Below are 22003 nucleotides of genomic sequence, written 5' to 3' on the forward strand. Positions count from 1 at the left end.
AGAGGGGTTCCTATCAGATTTTTTGTGGATTAAGGAAAGAAACCAATGAGGGAGATTAGGAAAAAGAATTAAACAAAAGGCTGAAACAAAACAAGTAGGGCAAATTTGCACCTTTTCCCCTCAAGTTTTTTCGGACTTCTCATCGTTCCATTAATGCAAGGTTTGGACCAGTAGTTCATGCTAGCAGATACACACGAAGACCACACTACAACTAAGCATCATATCCATGGAATAAAGAAATGTAGAAAATTACAGTATTAAAAATTTTAAAGCACAAATGTCAGTACTATAAAACCAAAAGAGCATTCCGTCCATAAATCCTTCTATTAAGTCACTGAAAGAAAACAAAGGATGGATAAGATTCATTGGTTATTACCGCAATAAACATCTCGAACAAAATTACTTTTATAAATTACAAGTTACCCAAAATAAACATCTCGAAATGTGGATATGTTCGTTCTACTTATATCCTCCAGTCAAAATTTTGATTCTACTGCAATTTTAGTTAAGAATGCAGTCTAATGTTCTACAGTCTTTACCTCTCATCAATAAGAGATTAAAACGAAGCCACAATGATTATTCACAAATTTGATCTAGGAAGAAAAACAAAGGAAATAAACAAGATCTTTCAACAAATAATGATCAACCTTCACTTAGAATGAGTTAGTTGCTCAAGTTTGCGAGTCTCGAAAAACTTGCACCGCCCTTTACCACTTGATTCAATATCTTCATTCTCCTCTTGGATGAGGTGAAACCAACATTGCTTAATTTCAATTGCCGCTTGCCACTGCTTCTGTTGAAACCATCCCATTCATTTCTTCAGACTCCCTAACAAAACACGCAGAGATAATTAAAATGCAAAAGCACCTCCAGATATTTTTTATCAATTGTAGCTTGACATATAGATATCGGGAGTAGAAAGATTGGTAAAATGCGATGTAGCTGAATTGTACTTGATATGAAATATGCTAGAAACATGCATTGGTAATGGAGATAAAGCTACAACCCTGTTCTGAATTTTGAAAACCCAAGTGGATATAATATGCAGAACAACTTTTAAAAAAAAAAAAAAAAAAAAAAATTGGGGCCAACAGCCTAATTTAAGGAGTTTCAGGATGGATGAAACATTTCAGGAGTAAGGGCCAGAGAAATGCACTGCTGAATTAAGAACAATGCAAGCAAGTAAATAGGAAGTGAAAGCACCAGCAAGAGAATTACACACAGGAAAGATTTTCAATTCAACTGGCTAGACATTGGGCATTTAATGACCTCATTACTTTAAACATACTACCCAGGATAAGTAACATCAAGTAAAGGGATAAAAGTTCGTCATTTTCAAGATTCTTGTTTCTTGTGGCCAATGTTTTTCCTATTTGGACTTCCAAAGGCAATAACAAACCAACGCCAGAAGACTTCATATTTTGAAACAGATAATTATCATCACCAGAGACATAATAGAGAATTGCTATTATAGCCTTTGATACTTATCAAACTACACCAAGTTGAATATTATTGAAAGAAAACGTATTATTTGCATATAATTAAGAAGAAGAAACATTAGAGATTTCAATACTATTCACATTCCCAACCATCATTTCTCCATGCTACATATGGCTTAGGAGAGAAAAAGCGCTTAAACCCTACAATTGCAGGATTCCCACTCATGTCTCTGGTTATAGGAGGTGTATCGTTTTGTCAATAAAACATAATTGATGAGGCATCAGAGTGCATGTAGTAACTATAAATCGATTAAAAAACAAACAATAAACAAACACTGAATTAAGCAAGAGAGAAACCATATTTTTACACTGCATAGAGCATAAAGTAGATGGGCAATATTGCAGGCAGACACACGAATACCAAATTCATAAAAGATTATGAGGAATGTTGAATGAGGACTAACCACAAGACTTCAACACGTCTTGGAATAAGAAGTGCATGTACCCCAACTGAAACGGACCAACGACGGAAATCCAAATACAAAGGTGTTGTGATCTTCCAACCAGGCTGGTTACGGGATCTGAACACATGAAAAACTACCATACCATCATATTAGAATAACCGTTTCAAAGTTTTAAACAGACTACAATAATGAGAATTAAGCATTTTTCACCTCCAGGGTATCCAGAACCAAAGTTTGTATGCATATTTTCAGCTGTTTCCTCAAGCATCCATGTCTCAAAGCTTGATCTCTGGTGACCTACTTCGCATAAAAATATAATTATCTACAACTTAAAATTGAGGAGATTTGGGAAGAGGGAGCTTGTTACCTTGGCAACTATGCTTGCACCACTAACAAACAAAACCATGTTGTTCACCTTCTCCTTTTGCTTTCCTTTGCTCCATTTCTATAAAAACAAGCATTATTCTCAACACAAGCCACTTTAAAACAACTTGAAAATACTAAATATCTAACTACAAGAAGCTTCCATCCATTCCCAGAATATCCAACAAGTTCCACAAAACACCAAAATAATAATAATAATAATAATAACCAGAAAGAAACAACAAAGAAACTAAAATCCATATATAAGAATAAAAAACACCAACATCATTGTAAATTTAATTCGCAAAAACACCAGTGGAGATTGCATTTCAATATTACGAGTTCAACGTTTAAGCTAAAACTCAGGTTTTTAAATTCACGATTACAAATTTGAAGTTAATGCTACAAGTTCAAATAACATTAACAATGCCAATGCAGAAGGCAAAACCACAACCCTAATAGAAAGTAAACCATAAATCAGTTACCTTCTTCTTCTGTTTGCCGCCACCGGATTTCGCCGGCTTCGATGACGGAGGTGGAGCCTTATCCTTCTTCGGCGCCTACAATAAATACCCATCAAAATTTAATTAGAAAGAGAATTTACAAACAAGAAAAAGAAAAATGTTTAACTTTTTCTCATTTTTTTCTGTTTTCGTACCATTGTAGCTGATGACTGAGTTCCTTGAGTTAGGGTTTTAGAGCAAAAAGAGAAATTTTATCCGGGGTTGCAGAGAAGTTAAATATGGAGGGGATTACTAGGGTTTCTGAAGAGGGACTGGTACAAAAGGTGGTGTTTGGAAACTCGAACAGCTGTATTAGGTTCGGATTTAGAGGGAATGGGCCTATCCGTGGATTTTAGTTATGGTTTTGTCTTGAGTGATCCTGAATACACCCATATAATTTACTAAACAGCCTCATTTCTTGCACGAATAAGGGTAAAATTATGAATAGTTCAAAATGAAATGGTATTTCACATTTATTTGTTTTCTTATTCCCTAAACCCTATAACCTACAAACCACAACATTATCATAATGAACAAATTTTAGAGATATATATATGATTGAATATTAATTAATAAAACACAATATATTACAAATATGATTTTGTGGGTATTACAACAATATGGACCTAAACTTTGAATTATGGTTTAAAAGTTGACATAGAACATGAATTTAGGAAAGGGATAATGTTAAAGTTATGTAATAATTTTTTAAGTTTGGTGGCAGAAAATGTAAAAAATACACATAACTACCTCTAGGTGATCGAGTAATTCGATAGAGACTTTTAGGCGTATTACTCAATAGGTCATAAGTTCGAATCCTTCATCGATTGCTAATAGGGATAGCAACTAGTGCTCTTACCCAATCGATAGTTTCAGGGTCCCGAGAGATTATTTGAGGTGTGCATAAGTTGACCCAAACACCCCTAATCATAGAAAAAAATGTAAAACACACTTAAACTTCATGAGCAAGAAGGTGAGAAATGGAGAAAACATATAGGTATAACTATGGGAAAAGCATGACTAGAAACACAATTTAATAGCTTAGGTGATGGATATTGGTTTCATTAAAGAGTATCGCATAAACTGGTCCGAATACCTTTGATCATTAAAATATATATATGCAAATATATATAACACATAAACTTCATGATTAGAAGGTGAGTAAATGTGACTCATTTTATAACTTGATAGGATTATTGGAAGTTTCACTACAATCAGGATTGGATAGACTGCTAATAAATTCGTTTGCCTTTTAATTTAGCATTGGCAATCTAACTGGAGATAACCAACAATTGCCTCATCTACTCAGAAATAATACGACGGAGTTTCAAAATGTATTTAATATCGCAATAGAAATTTCAAAACAGATTCAATCTATGTGTTAAAGTTACATTCTCGTTTGTGTATTATGTTTGAATGGAAGTCCGAACGAGGGTTCTTGAAAGATTTGCTTTACTCTCATCAAATCTAACCAGAATGAGAAATATAATTATATGATTTTATAGAATTAATAAAAGAAATGGCATTGCTTTGAGTTTGGAATTATATATGTTTAATGGGCAATGAGATCATAATATCACCACCAAATTCATGACACATGTTTCCTCTTTATTATCTTCTTTCTTTTATCATTCTCTTGTTTTCTTTCTACCCCACCCCCACTGCCTTTAATTTTCTACACAGACACTTCGGCAATACTTTATGTCTTCTTCCACCTGAAAATGAAACACAAATCAGTAATATACAAATGCTTTAATTTGGTATATATTATATATATAGTCAATCTCCAGTATTAACGTTCTAGAGTTTTTAACGTGCGGATCGGATCAAAAGTAAGCAGTTAATCTCTATCTTTAACAAATCAAATCAAAAAGCTAATAACCTAACTTTGATCCGCATATTAAAAACTTCGAGACATTCGCAGCTAGAATTTTTCCAACTGTTCTTTTAGCAGCTTGACCCAGCAAAATAAAGCAATAATAATCTAGGATATGGAATGAGAAGGATTGAGAAGTGCCAAAAAGTGATGATCTTGTTAAAAGCATAATAAAAGAATTCTCACAATTGGCGAAACCAGGGGTAATAAATACCACCATAAACATTAATTCTTTCTTCACGTATGTCTTTCTGCTATATAAAGAATTATTAAAAGATAAAAAACTAGTAACTTATTTAGTAACTCTTTACGTGGAGAGTCTCAGTCTGTGATTCTAATATTTAATATTTAATATATAAATACAGTGAAGAAGAAAAAGCAAACAAGGAAAAAGTAGTTGTGTTTGTGGCCCAGGAGGACAAATGGATGAACCTTTAAACATCAGCAAAGCCTAAACAATGTCCCTGAAATTGATTCTGATTATATTACTGTATTGATAAGACCACTTTGGTTGATGATTATCCTCTTCTACTTTCAAGATTCTATATATGTATTTGTTATTAACAGTAAAGTAATTGAGACAGAAAGAAAAATGGCAGCTTGCTAACTAGCAGTATATATAAGGAGTATTAGATAAGGTGTAAAAGGTCTACCTCTTTTGCATGCATGGGAAGAAGAAGCAGCCAAATGGGAAGTCAAAAGATTTGTTTGCTGGTTGTGCTTTCATGAATCTTCACATGCTTGCTGCAGCTTCCAGTCCTCTTCATAAGAAGGCTTTTTCTTCAGGTAATTATAAACTTTAGTCTTTGTTATAGCCGCCTTATTATGTAAAAGAACATGTTTTTATATGGGTTTTTATGCTTTTGCTTAGTATTGAGTTGCTCAGTGTCAGAAAACAGTCATAGAGCCGAGAGATTGATTGAAATTTCTGAGATTCATGCACACACCACACAAGGGTTTGAATTTCCAGGCTGCAAAAGTATCAGTAGAAAATATTAATATCAAAAACTCACATGCAGCAGCCAACAGAGAACTTGAGGATAGAAAAATATAGTTTTCCAGCACTTGGAGTCTTGCATAAATAATCATCTGAAGAAACATATATTTCACAATTACAAGTTCTCTCTTTGATATTCAGAAATCTCCTACAGTAACTTTTTCCTAAATAAAACCAAATCAAGGACATAATTATTCAACCCAACCTTTTGATGTAATTGAAGTTTGATTTTGTGCTTGTCTTAAGCATCAAAAATGAATTTGAGAGCAAAACAAGAAGCCATTGACAAATTCTAGTTGTTCTTAAATTGTGATAAGATATGGAATTCAATAATTTCAAATACACCTCATATTCGTACTTAAATTAAATAAAATTTCGCCATGGACCAATGGATTCCACTTAAAGTGCCTTTTCTAAAGCAAAAGTTATACTTTTGAAGTTGACATATCCTTTGCCCACCGTAATCAACACTTAAAATGGTGGATCTTATTTTATTTCAAGTTTCGGAGTTAGTGTTAATAAGGAGAGTTTTATAAGAAAGAAGAAGTAAGAATCTACTGCAGTATATTAATGTATGCAACTATAAATGATGTAATCAAATCTTCTCTTTCTTCAAGAACTAAAATTACTTACATAATATCCTTAAAAGTCATGTATTTTTAGAAACCAAAAACTCAACAGATTTTCTTACAGTCATTTTCTTCTTTATTTATATAACAAAATACAGATGCCTAACTCATTCATGGGTATCCAAGGTGAGCTTACTTTTTTTTATTTTTTGTCTTGGGTCAAAATCAAATTATAATGGAAAGCATAAAAATTAAAATCAAATATGAAAATAGTTATGTCAAGATTCTTGTCTCCCACAAGAAAAGTTTGTCCTAGTAATAGTGCAAATTTCATTTAAAGTGAGAGGAGATTGTTTGGCCTCATACATGAAACTTTCACTACAATAATTAAGCTGGAATATAATAACTGCTGTACGGTCAACACTGAGAAATTTTTTGGAATATGAATAAAATACACCCTAAATATGTTCTAGAGGTCTTGAAAATTCATCACCAATTTTCCTCCCTTCTTCTCACACACGTAGAACCTCCATCTTATTCCCCTCTATTTTGATGTTAATCATCATTAAAATACAAAAGCTTAAAGCTTAAGCTATAGATAAAGACTTGTTCACATTGAAATGAATCTGATATAATACTTCTGAAATTTCCATTAAATCCGTAAGCAGTCAGTTTAAGCTGGTAAGCGACGGCCTAAAACAGTAGTTTAAATACTATATCAATTGACTGATGAGAGACGGACAACTATTGAATATTTAGTGGGTAACAAGAAGGCAACATAATAGCTGTTTCTCTATGTGTTCTAGACACTGTTGCTAAACCCAACACAAATTCTATCTACAGATTTCGGAGGATATTGATCAGGGTAATAAATATGTACCTGAACATGAACAGGCACGGGAACAGCTAATGTTGATCACTATGCAGAAGTGATATTGTAGAAAGCAGCAAATTTGCCCATGGCACCGGAGGAGCACATGCTGGGGGTGGATCACCTGGTTTTGGTGAACACGGAAGTAATGGTGGTTCTGGAACACCTTATGTACAAGGAGGCACCACCATCATCCCCATATATGCCGGGGGAGCAGCAAGTAACCACCACCCAAACACACCGCAATGCCGTCAGCTGCAACCAGAGTTCAACTGGATTTCTCACCCTGATCTTGACTGCCGTTGCCTGGTTTGTACATTTATAAAGTGGATAGGAAAACTAGACCAATCCATCCTCTAGTGCAAGAGAGTTTTTTTTGCTTGTGTAAGACATGTATGTAGAAAACGTGAATGGTGTTCATTAATGTAAACGTCCTAAATTAAAGTGTCTTGTAAATGTCAGTGAACCTGTATCAGCTGTTCAAATATATTTTTCATTATATTTCTCTTGTTAAATGTTTTGGTGTAGTAGATTATATTATCATAATGCAAAAACATTTGATGCACAAACTAATATGCTTTCAACTTGGGAGATAAATGTTCAAGCTTTTTCAAGTGCATGCAAATCCATATTGATGTCTTGTGAATATGGGTGTGTGCACATGTGTGAGAGAGAGGGATGGAAAAATAAACTGGCTGGAATATATCTCAATTCAACAACAACAGAATATAATTGAGATCTTGACTCCAAGATAGAACAAGAATTTGATTGTTATGTGGATTAAGGAAAGAACACAATGGAGGGGCGATTAGGAAAAAGTAATTAAACAAAAGGCTGAAACAAAACAAGTAGGGCAAATTCTGCACCTTTTCCCCTCAAGTTTTTTCGGACTTCTCATCCTGTTCCATTACATGCAAGGTTTGGACCAGTAGTTCATGCTAGCAGAATACACACAAAGACCACACTACAACTAAGCATCATATCCATGGAATAAAGAAATGTAGAAAATTACAGTATTAAAAATTTTAAAGCACAAATGTCAGTACTATAAAACCAAAAGAGCATTCAGTCCACTAAATCCTTCTATTAAGTCACTGAAAGAAAACAAAGGATGGATAAGATTCATATGTTATTACCTCAATAAACATCTCGAATAAAATTACTCTTTATAAAATTACAAGTTACCCAAAATAAAACCTGAATATGTGAATATGTTCGGTTCTACTTATATCATCCAGTCAAAATTTTGATTCTACTGCAATTTTAGTTAAGAATGCAGTCTAATGTTCTACAGTCTTCACCTTCCTCATCAATAAGAGATTAAAACGAAGCCACAATTGATTATTCACAAATTTTGATCTAGAAGAAAAACAAAGGAAATAAACAAGGATCTTCAACAACAATAATGATTAACCTTCACTTAGAATGAGTTAGTTGCTCAAGTTTGCGAGTCTCGAAAAACTTGCACCCGCCTTTACCACTTGATTCAATATCTTCACTTCTTCTTGGATGAGGTGAAACCAACATTGCTTAATTTCAATTGCGCTTGCCACTGCTTCTGTTGAAACCATCTCATTCATTTCTTCAGACTCCCTAAACAAACACGCAGAGATAAATTAAAATTTACAAAAGCACCACCCAGATATTGTTATCAATTGTAGCTTTGCATATAGATATCGGGAGTAGAAAGATTGGTAAAATGCGTGTAGCTGAATTGTACTTGATATGCAAATTGCTAGAAACATGCATTGGTAATGGAGCATAAAGCTACAACCATGTTCTGAATTTTGAAAACCAAAGTGGATATAAACTGCAGAACAACTTTAAAAAAAAAAAAAAAAAAAAAAAAAAAAAAAAAATTGGGGCCAACAGCCGAATAAGGAGTTCAGGATTGGATGACTACGTTTCAGGATGTTAAGGGCCAGAGAAATGCACTGCCTGAATTAAGAACAATGACAAAGCAATTACACACAGGAAGATTTTCAATTCAAATGGCTAGAAATTGGGCATTTAATGACCTTCATTACTTTAAACATACTGCCCAGGATAAGTAACATCAAGTAAAGGGATAAAAGTCACTCATTTTCAAGATTCTTGTTTCTTTGTGGCCAATGTTTTTCCTATTTGGACTTCCAAAGGCATAAACAAACCAACGCCAGAAGACTTATATTTTGAAAACAGAAATTATCATCACCAGAGAAATAGTTAGAATTGCTATTATAGCCTTTGATACTTATCAAAACTACACCAAGTTGAATATTATTGAAAGAAAAATGTATTATTTGCATATAATTAAGAAGAAGAAACATAGAGATTTCAATACATCTCACATTCCCAACCATCATTTCTCCATGCTACATATGGCTTAGGAGAGGAAAAAGCGCTCTAAACCTACAATTGCAGGATTCCCACTCATGTCTTGGTTATAGGAGGTGTGCATTTTGTCAATAAAACATAATTGATGAGGCATCAGAGTGCATGTAGTAACTAAATCAATTAAAAAACAAACAATAAGCAAAACTCTGAATTAAGCAAGAGAAACCATTTTTTACACTGCATAGAGCATAAAGTAGATGGGCAATATTGCAGGCAGACACACAGTAATACCAAATCATAAAAGATTATGGGGAATGTTGAATGAGGACTAACCACAAGACTTAACACCGTCTTTGGAATAAGAAGTGCATGTACCCCAACTGAAACGGACCAAAGACGGAAATCCAAATACAAAGTGTTTTGTGATCTTCCAACCAGGCCTTGGTTACGGGATCTGAACACATGAAAACATACCATATCCATCATATTAGAATAACCGTTTCAAAGTTTTAAACAGACTACAATAATGAGAATTAAGCATTTTCACCTCCAGGGTATCCAGAACCAAAGTTCGTATGCATATTTCAGCTGTTCCTCAAGCATCCATGCTCTCAAAGCTTGATCTCTGGTGACCTACTTTAGCAATAAAAATATAATTAATCTTACAACTAAAATTGAGGAGATTTGAGAAGAGGGAGCTGTTACCTTAGCAACTAGCTTGCACCACTAACAACTGGAGAGGACTATCAGCTTTCTTTGCAACAACAAATTGATGGAAGGAAATCTTTCAGACAGTTTTATTCTATACTTCTCCGCGTCCCACGGTATCCAAATAAACCTGAAATATAAAAACAAGTAGAATTATTCCTCTTCTATGATGCCATTACTGACATGAGCTATGATGTTAAAAGAGTTGTTAACTTCACCTCAGTTAGAAGAACTCCCATGTTTAGCACCCTAGTGATCAAGCCAATTGCAGAGTCATGTGAAATCTCATTCAGGTTTATCTTATTTCTGTCAACAAAAACAAGGGGGGGGGGGGGGGGGGGGGGGATTGAGAAAAAAGGAAACTCTTCAAAAGCCAGAAAATCAATATTATAAACAGTACAAACTTATTGAGCATTTTAGCTGAAAGCTCCTAGGATCAAAGACCCACAGCCCATCCAATTGATTCATTAGCCTTCAAGTCTCAAATAATTCTTCCCCTCTTCCTCCTTTAATGTCTTCGAATCTGCAGGCAGTTTAACAAAAACTTTAGAGCCCAAAAACCAATAATTTGATGAAACGATATCATAGAGGAAAACAGCTTGCACTTATCACTTTGCTCCACAAATGTAGTACCACAGAACATCCGCGAACTATGCCTCTAAAGGAAAGACAGTTATATTCTGAACTAATATAAGATATTCCAACCATTTTTAGTTTATATGACGTAGTTTGTAAGGTGTATCAAGTTATGCAGCAAACTGCAGCATCACATACAACACAAGACATGAAAAAACCAAGCCCAGCTTAGAAGAGAGCAGAAAACAACAAAGTAAAAGAACCAGGGCAAGAGGTGCAGAGCTCTTTTTCTCAAAAAAATATCTAGTAAAAAGAAAAAGGCATAATCTGAAGAATTATTGATACAAGTTTCCAGCAAGAGAAGAAATTAAGACACTGAAAGCTAACAAATAGGGAACATTCAACTCATTGAACACTTTAACTATTTCGAGAAATCAAATCACTTAAAAACAAAGGTAACATATTGGTTTCCCATTAAATCCCATGTTGCAGTAAAAGCCACATCCCCATACTCATGCTATGCAAATAATTCAAGCTTGAAATTTGACCAAAAAAGGACTGATAGAAAAATGGCATAACTTAATAACAGTCATAGAAATAAACATGAATCTGACATTTAAAAGCACAAAATTGACAAATAAACCTAAATATCCTCTCACTTCATGCATACAAAACAGACCCATTAAAAATAAATGGAAGGAAAAGTTGTAGAGTCAAACCTGCAAGTTCAAGGTGGAAGAGTCTTCTGATAGGAGCGAGCACAGTACAAGCATCCGTCAACATAGGACCTGAAACAAACAAAACATTTCAGAAAACAGAAGTAAAGAAAGAAGCAAATGTATGAAAGCAAACAAAAATTGACCTAAAACGGGGCCACGGCCAGCTTCGTCGATGCCCAAAAGCAAGGCTTTGAGCCCATTCTGGGACTGGGAGAGTGCTTCCGATCGCATTACTCACACAGTCTCAGTCGCCTCTGCTTTGGAGGCTACAACTTTACCAACTCGATTCCGCCAGAAAGGACAAAAGGACAAAAGGTTGGTGCTTCAGTAATTTTGGTTTTAGTAAGGGAAAATTGGGTACGTCTGAGACCTCAGGGGGTTTATAATATTTTTTATTTTATTTTAAAGTAAATTATTTTAATAATTAAATAAATAGAAGGGAGGATACTTAATTTAAAATTTTTACCTAAATTCTGAACTCAAATTTTAATCCATTCATTCATTGCATGGTATATATCTAATGAAGTGTAGCATAAAATATCATTTTTTTTTTCATTTTAATCATTAAATCATGATAAAAGATAAATAAACAAATGAAATTTAAGTAACATATATTCGCAAATTTCAACGTGCAAATCAATGGTTACTTAAATATTGATTTTTTCGTTTATAAAAATCATTGATGTTAATTTTTTTTTATGTCAGGGGTATCCGAGCCAGTTTGTACGCATCCCAACTATCTTTCAAACTTAAGAACTTCAGTCGGATAACAAATCCAATGGCTACCCTTATTAATAACCAAGAAGAGATTGAACTTAAACCTCTAAATAATACAACAAAAGTCTATGCATCAGTCGAAAAATTAACTCAAATAATTTTACATAGTAAGTTTATCGTGTTCATTATCATAATGAGCAAGGGAGGTTTTTCAAAATAATTATAAAATGATAATAAAATATAAGCTTGAACCTTAATCTTTTAAACAAATGATTTACCAATATTTGAACTTGTTTAACTTACAAAATAAGTAGAGTAAGCCCCAAATAAATATTATCTGATTACAATAATTCAAACTTTAATATTAGAAGATATAAATATTCACTAATTTATTATCTATTTTTTTATTTTAATTTTCCCGAGAATCCTGTCACACATATTTTTAATGCACTTTAAGTTCATAATTAATATATATGTGGTGTGTGTGTGTGTGTGTGTGTGTGTGTGTTGTGTGGTGTGTCCTATTACACAAGTCACTGAAATTTAAAAAAAAAAAAATCAAAATTTTATCAATTTACTAGAATCCCACATCAATTTATAAATTATTTATGAGAATAGACAATAAAAAAAATATAATTTAATGTAGATTTCCATTGCTAGCTTGTATTTTATTAACTTTTTATACCTAAAAATCATGATAAATAACCAAAAAAAAAACTAAATTAATGGTATGCACTATAATGTGGTTCTCCTATTTTTGCTTGTGAAGCTTAGCACTAACTACGATTCATCAATAATTTTTTTTGGTAAATTGTTAATTTATTTCCCCATATTAAAATTGCATAATTTGAGTGGGGATTACCTAAAAGAAGCAGAATATGTGTGTGAAATTACAAATTTTATCATCTTACTAAAAATATGATAAAAGAAAAAAAATAAAAATAATCTTATGGGTTTGATAATTTTGTTTTCTTCAAACGACAGCTTTTTACTTACACAACATATAAAAGTTACTAACAATTAATTCACATTTTCTTCCCAATCAAATAATTTTGTAATCTCAAAAATCATTCACTTTTATAACCATACTCAGGCAGAATTCTCATATTTTTGCTGTGAAACTTTTACACTTTCATGATTTTTAGTTTCTTTAAAAAAAAAAAAAAAAAAAAACTTGAAAGTTCATTCCATGCTTTTTATTTCAATAATGTACAGACACCGGCATTTTTAAACCGAAATTGTACGGCCTACGTGTCCTATTGATTAACACCAGCAAACCAGACACATTTCATGTTATTTTTATTTTTTCTAGTAAACGGCCGTTCATCAAATATAGACGACTGCTCACTTACATGGACTCCCGTCCATATTATATGGACAGGGGTTCATTTACTACGGACGGGCATCCCCATTTAAAGGACACCCGTCCCTCAGTAAAATAGAATAATTTTTTTTTTTTTTTTATAAAAATTAGGGACAGCCGTTCATAGGTTATGGACTGCTATCCCTAAATATTGGACGGACGTTCATATTTTAATGGACACCCGTCCATTAACAACTCTTTTAAAAAAATTAACAAACATTTAGAGACAATCGTTCATCAGTTATGGACGGTCGTCCCTTAATTTTGGACGCTCGTCCATAAATTGAGGACGGGCGTCCCTTAAGTTTGGGAGGGCGTCCGTAAGGAATGGACGCCCGTCCATTATTGTTGTTTTAAAAAACAAAATAAAAAATTTGGACAGCCATCCATAAGTTGTGGATGGGCATCCGTAAGTAATGGACGCCAGTCCATTATGTATGGACGGTCATCCGTAAGGATTAGACAGTCATCCTTTATGTAAAGGACGACCGCCCGTAAGTAATGGACGCCCGTCCATAAGGAATGGACGGTCGTCCTTAAGTTTTGGATGATCGTCCATACTGTAATTAAAAGAAATAGTATTAGGTTAAAAAAATTTGGGGGAAGTTTTGAAAATTAAAACACATAGCCCCAGTCTTCTTCTTTGTCTTCCATCTGCGCTCCTGTTCTTCGTCTTCGCGCTCTTGTTCTTCGTCTTCCTCTTCTACGCTTGTTCTTCGTCTTCCTCATTTGCCATTGGTAATTAGACACTTTCGTTTTTCAATTATTATTATTATTTTTTTTATGTTGGATGAATGTGTTGGATTCTACGTTTGTGTTGAATAGAGTTGAGTTGATAAAGAGAAATCCAGTCAATTTGGTGGGACTGGTTTGCGTGATTGATAAATAGAAGTGTTCTACCATTGATAATACTTCGAATGCTCTGTCTTAGGTCAGTTTGCATTTCTGGTTTACTATTGTCAATTCTCCATTTTTATTGCTTGAAATACTAGTTCTTTTATTGTCTGAATTGTTTGAACACGCAGGGATCCAACATTTTGACATAACATTCTTAAAACATTAAGACAAAAACTATTAAGTGTTTTAAATTTAAACTTTATTTGGGTTTTCAATTGTTTTGTATGTTGGCTGCTTGTTGGATATATGAGTTGCCTGGGCCATGAAGATATTAAGTGTGTTTCAAAATGAATTATAAGCCTTCATTTTTGGGTGACATTGCAATTGTTAGGTTTAAAATGTGTGACTATATGCTATGTTATATATATGTATAAGTAAAGTTTCTTGTATGAAGTTAAATGGTGTGTGAGATGAGATGTTGAAGCTAAAATGTGTTTTGTAAAGGGGAGGTAAAAATTTGCTAATTGAAGAGGGGACGAAATTCTGCATTTTTTTTGTATGGGTAATATTTGCTGAACTGTTTTGCATTTCTCGGCTGGGCTGGAATCTTAGTGAGGAAAAATGCATTTGCTTAGTATTAGATATTAAGTTTGTCTCCTTTGCATGGTTTAAGTATTTGTAAAAGATCCGATCTGCTGTATTCGGCGAGATCCTACCCACTTCCAGAAGTCTAGCCATTACTGCCATTCTCCCACTTCCTACAGAGCATACCAAAGTATTGCCCATACATACTTTAAAAAATATTCCTTAGTAAGCTACACCGCCTGACCTAAACCAAAAACTACAATTCTTAATACACTACTAGATTCTCAACCACCATTCCTTTGTAAGTTTCAAGTTTCAGCACAAGAACCCTGGGTTGTGACCTAAACTAAATAGTTCAAGGAAATAAACAGCCATCATAAATTCACTCATCTCAATTTGGCATAATATAATTTAAGAAAACCATCACACACCTTTCTAAGAATAATTATATCAATGACCAAAAGGTAGCAGACCAAAACCACTCATTGACCGATACATATGAACAGTTCTGAAATAATGTAAGCTTCTAAAATGCATTTTATTATGTTCATGGGCATCATTGACATCTCTAATAGTATAGCTGAAAAAACAAATAGAAAACTTCTTGTTCTGAACTTCCACAAGAACATATCTAAAGAAGAGTATGTTATTGATATTTTTATACCACATTTATACCCGAACTTACCAGGTAGTATATGAAGTTTAGGATAGGATGATCCAAATCATCAAGGTTTGCACCTTTCTCGAATGCATTAGAGCACATCTATAGAAAAAAGGAAAAAAAAATTGAGTGCTTCTGCTTTTATATTCTGTATCCAATTTTACTGAAGCACATATGTTGGCAATATATTGGTAGGTTTTGTGGTTTGTGATGTCTTTTATACAAGCTCATCTAACTTTATCTTGTGCTGAAACTTGAAACTTACAAAGGAATGGTGGTTGAGAATCTACTAGTGTATTAAGAATTGTAGTTTTTGGTTTAGGTCAGGCGGTGTAGCATACTAAGGAATATTTTTTAAAGTATGTATGGGCAATACTTTGAAAGGTAATTGCAAATCTATTTAGGTTTGGCAGATAATGATGATGACTTTTTTATGTATACAGGTTTTAGAAGAAAGCAAAAAATACAACTATTCCTCATGGAGGCACATCATCATCTGCAATTCAATTTCGAGACTTGCAACATAAAAAACAATATGAGGACGTGTCGAAAAAAGATATTTACCTTGGAAGAAGTTTGGATTTAGGACTTCTAACAAGTTTAGGTTTAGATGATGAAATGAATGGTTGGATTAATAATTTGAAATGGGATCGGTTGGTCAGTATTAGATATGATGGATATAAGCATTTGATCTATGAGTTTTTTGGTAGTTTGGAAGTTGTGGAGACAGATACTGATGAGTTTTTGGTGTATACAATGTTTTTTAGATTAAAGAATCAGAACTTTGTAGTGAGACCACAAGATTTAGCAACCTGGATAGGATTTGATTTTGAAGGTTTGGAAAACGTATCTAGAACTTGGGATTCCAAACAAGCTTGGATTAATGTTTCTAGGATAAGGACTTACCATTCACATAGGTGTAAATCTACAAAGTTAAAGAATCCTGCTATGAGAGTATTTCACAAATATTTGACTTACACATTTAATGGTAGGAAAGAGACAAATGGAAATGTGACGGTTAAGGATTTAATGTTCATGGAAGCAGCAGTAGCAGGGAGGCAAGTTAATTCAGCGAAGTTACTGATTAAGAAGTTGGAAGAGATTCAAGCAGAAAAAAGAGAAATATATTAGGGATGCTTGGTGCGTTAATATGTGAGAAGTTGGGTATTGAGATCACCCCTGATGATGTAGTAAATAAGATTAAGTTTTCTACAAATAATGTCTTGGGGGATGTGACATGAATAAAATGGGTTTGATTAAAAAGAATATGGCAAGACAATGGTTTGTGATTAGGGATGAAATAGAGAGAGATGCAACAGTTCAGGAAGGTGTCAGTGTTCCAAAAGGGTTAATAAAGGACAAGTCTATGTGCGCAAAAGAAGAAGAACGAGTACTGAACCTGGATCATCTGAGAATGTAGAAGATATGTCTTCTCATACTTTAGAGGAAATAGAAAGCAGATTTGAGCGGATGGAAAAGTTTCAAGAGGAGCATTTTTCACGTATTGAGAGGCAAATGCAAGAACAACATGATCAATTGCAAAGTGATTTCAACACGTTTGCATCAAGAATAGAAGAAATAGTTGACATCATTGGGGAACGCATGACAGAGATTTTCAGTATGATGAAGAACTTCTCAACAGCCTCCTCCTCCTCCAGTCAAACTCTACCCCTTGCACCACGATGAAGACGCAACAGCCTGCTCCTTGTCAACATTCTTGGGGAATGCACTATGAATGTTAATTATAATTATGTGTACTTCAAATACTTAGCTTTATGTATGAAGATTATTTTTGCCTTTTGTTTATAAATATATTGATTTCAGCGGATGTTCTTGATAAAGATTGTCTTTTATTTATAAATAGATTTGTCTTTTGTTTATACATGTGTGAACTACTCTTTTGAATGCATATGTATATGTAATACTAGACATACTGAAAGACATCAAAATTAAAATCTCAAATGAAATGTATATCCAAAATTCCATCTACAACCGAAGTCTGCAATGTGATGATAATATAATGTGAAAACATTCATAATGAGTTACATTAAGGTCATTATCATGAATTCACTATCCTACACAACCAATGAAGAAAATACTAAAAATAAAACAATTGAATAAGCATACAACTCAATTGCATTCGGTAGAAATTAACCAAAGCATGAAAAATTTCTACCAAATATAATTCTATATGCTTCAACCTGTCAACAATATCAAACATCTCCCAGCGAGGCATGTTCATCATTTACAAACCCCTATCCAGTATAGAAATTACTTTGTCCTGCAAGATTCTGAACCAGACCAGTGGACATCTGTCATTGTTTAACAACAACAATTTAGCACACGTTATAGAAAACTTAAGCCAATTACAATTATACAACATACATAACACATACCTGAGTAGTAACAACATCATTCGACAACACTTAAGTTTCCGCATCGGCCACGGAAGTACATGAAAGAAATTGTTCCTTTTGTACTGTTCCTTTTGTTGATGTACCGATGATCCTTTTTCCTAAAAAGTAGCATAACACATTAATAATCAAGTTGATATTATTCTAAACTTCAAATAAGTAAATAATGTTTAAAAAATATTATCATGTAAGCATAGGTGTATAACTCATACCAATTCTTTGTTTTTTGTAATTTTTTCTTTTTAACCCTACGTACAATTTCTTCAACCTTCGATTGCTTTCTTCTACATGGAGGACGACATTTGCTACGAGCTGCATGTGGACTAATAATTAGACTATTCCCCTCTTTCGGAGGACTATCCCCATCTTGACTACTCAACCCGGTTGTGAAAGAGATGTTTACTTTTGTACCAAGTCCTCCCTCACTTTCCTTTTGCTCCAACTTTTTCCTCATGTTAATCATAAACTCCGTTATCATATTATAATCTTCCTCATTATTTGGTGTCATATCCGTTACTGTTAGCGTTAAATTAGACAACTTATCAAAACGTTGTCCTTCAATGTTGGTGCTCCACCTATTATAACTCACCTTAATTTTCGTATGACATCTGTTTATAGTTTTCCTCCAACGCCATAAAATGTATTTTTCTGGAACGTGTGAAATCTTTTTATGAATCAACACTATAATGGCATATCTGCATAAAATCCCCCTGAACTTAACAAATGACAAGTACAACGAATATCACATGAACTTTCTTCAAAGTATACTGCAAACGAAACATGGTGACTACTATCTCCAAACCAAACATCTTCCAAAACTAGATACTCCTCGTATGAATCATATTTATTTAGAAAAGATAACTCACAATAAATCTTCCCCGCAATCTCTTCTTGAAACTCTTTAAACTTTGCAGTTGTGTATGCACTTTGAAATTGTTTCTCAATAGGGTAATTAGTTATGCATGGTATCCAAGATTTAAAAGATCTAAAATCAACCTCCCTTTCTTTTTCCACTTTAGCTCGCAATGTATTATCATATTGTTCCACAAATTGTTTCAAAGTAATTTTGGAATTTACATACCCATAAAAAAATGTATGCATACTTTCACTACGTTGGGTAGTAGACATACCTGCCCAGAAAGTATATTTAAGAAATGCAGGCACCATCGTACTCTTTCTTTGTACAATCCATATAACCATGCATTTTCGTGAAGGTTGTGCATGTCAACAAATTGGTTTCACCGCTCTTCAAACTCTTCACGCGTAAAGGAATCATACACAACATTTTGCAACTTAAACTTTATAGTTTCATATTTCTTATACCCTCTTAACTTTTCAAGCAGTTTCTTCATTATATGCCACAAACACCACTTATGTCTTGTACTAGGAAAAACAATCTCAATTGCATTTTGCATGGCCTTATCTTGATCAATGATAATTCCATTAGGAGCAACATCCATGCATTCAAGCCAAGAACGAAATAACCATACAAATGTCTCAGTGTCCTCATGAGAAATTAACCCACAACCTAACAACGTTAAATGTCCATGATGATCAACCCTCATAAAAGCAGCAAAAGGCATATCATACTTGTTCGTCAGATATGTTCTGTAGAAGGTGACAACATCACCAAATTCTTTATATGCAGCCCTACATCTAGCATCAACCCATAGCACATTTAGTAATTGACTCTCTTCATCTATACCAATCATGTACCAGAAATTTGAATTCTCCTTTTGCATTTTCCTAAAATACTCAAGTACTGCTGAAGCATCTGCAACTCCAAGTTGTAGCTTTCTCACTTTTTTAATGTAGTTCCTATAATCTTTTTGTAGAAACGTCAAATTCTCTACACCTCTTGCCTCAACTGAAGATGACTGAAAATTTTTACGCAGTCTAATCCCAGTCATATCATTAACTTCAAGTCGCCTTTTCACATAAGGTTGTATCGTTCGGTTAACCTTGAAATATCTTCTTTTTTGTTGGACTTGTAAGATCATGGTTATGTACAAGTACAACTGATTTAATTTCCCATTTGCATTCACCATTCAAAGCTACACTAATCCGACTCTTACAATCTGTTTTGGCAACAGGTTGTTTTTTCTAGGTATTTCTGGACTTACATCTCTCCTTCCCAGAACAAGAACATGCCACTGCACATATCTCATCTCTCTATCTTCGCCTTTCTTTGACGTACGTATCATTGCTTCAAATCTCATTTTGTTACCATACCGTTTGTAATACTCTACCAGACTATCAACTGAATCAAACACCATTCCAATATGAGGCTCTACTTCTTCCTCTGCGCATCCCATATCTTCTAATTCATCACGTTCATTTTCCTGATTATTTAATAGTTTTATAATAGACAAAATTAGAATGTACTAATACAGCACATCAAAAGAAACAATACGATACAATAAAGTTAAAATCATGTTAACAAAAAAGTTAAGGTTTCGACCACAATTTACCTCAACATCATTGAAATGAGGCAAACTGGACTCTTCCATATTCTGTAATTTAATGCAAAACCAATACTAGTGTTCCTGTTCACGAATCTGATTCATAACAATCACTAAAAATATTCTCTATCAGTTTTTTTCTATTGTAACATATATTCAATCCAAAATAGAATACAAAACTAAATAACTGCATAAGTTAAATAAAAATCGGTTAACAACCTCAACAAATCTTTCTAATTTGGACAAATTTTGATCTTCTTATCTTCCTTTCCACTATAAAAAATTGTTTGATGAAAAATGTATAGCTTTCGTTCTTGTCACAGCAGCTGGAAAATGAGGAAGAAACGGCTAAGGAATGCAGACGCAACGCAAACGCGAAGAACAGATGACAACGATGAAGCAAAAGGCGACGATAGGTATAAAATGAAGTTTTCTTGGCGCTAGTTTTTGGAGAAGCGTATTGGAGAAGCTAATGTTATTCGCAAATTAAAAAAAAATTAATTAAAAAAACATTTCATTATATTATGGTCGGTCGTTCATATTATGTGGACGACTGTCCTTTACATAAGGGACGGTTGTCCAATCCTTACGGACGACCATCCATACATAATAGAGGCGTCCATTCCTTACGGATGCCCATCCAAACTTAAGGGGTGCCCGTCCACAATTTATGGAGGGGCATCCAAATTTTTTATTTTGTTTTTTTAAACCACAATAAGGGACATGCGTCCATTCCTTACGGACGCCCGTCCAAACTTAAGGGACGCCCGTCCACAATTTATGGATGGGCGTCCAAAATTAAGGGACGACCATCCATAACTGATGAACGGCCGTCCCTAAATGTTTTTTAATTTTTTAAAAAGAATTGTTAATAGACAGGCGTCCATTAAAATATGAACGCCCGTCTAATATTTAGGGACAACCGTCCATAACCTATGAACGACCGTCCCTAATTTTTATTAAAAAAAAAAAAATTATTCAATTTTACTGATGGACGAGCGTCCTTTAAATAGGGACGTCCGTCCGTAGTAAATAGATCCCGTCCATATAATATGGACGGGAGTCCATGTAAGTGAACGGTCGTCCATATTTGATAAACGGCCGTTCACTAGAAAAAAATAAAAATAACGTAAAACGTGTTTGGTTTATTGGTGTGAATCACGGGACACGTAGGCCGGTACAAGATTTCGGGGTAAAAATGCTGGTGTCCGTAGCATTATTGTTTTATTTTATTAATTTGGTTGAAAGTTTTTATTTAATTTCCCATATTAAAATTTGCATAGTTTGGGTATTAGGAATTAATGTATAAATTTCACTTTCACAATTAGGTTCTATTTATTTATTTGGTTTAAACCTTAATCGATAGTATGATACTGCCACCTGTCACCAAAATGTTTAGTCAATAAAAATCAAGTGAAAATTGATTGAGTAGAAAATCATATCAAAAAATATTCATTATATATAAACTCTGTCAAATATAAAATATAGGTGATTCTTAGAAACTTTTTTTTTATTATTATTATTATTATTGAACTATTTTAAATAAATAAAAATTATGTTTTC

General features: G+C 33.7%; 1 pseudogene; it reads right to left on the minus strand.

Moving 5' to 3' along the window:
* Positions 1 to 1933: 1933 nt before the first annotated feature.
* LOC116141342 lies at positions 1934 to 19888 on the minus strand (annotated as a pseudogene).
* Positions 19889 to 22003: the final 2115 nt, after the last annotated feature.

The sequence above is a fragment of the Pistacia vera genome, unplaced genomic scaffold (genome assembly GCF_008641045.1).
Source record: "Pistacia vera cultivar Batoury unplaced genomic scaffold, PisVer_v2 Contig398, whole genome shotgun sequence".
In the NCBI taxonomy this organism is placed as follows: Eukaryota; Viridiplantae; Streptophyta; class Magnoliopsida; order Sapindales; family Anacardiaceae; genus Pistacia; species Pistacia vera.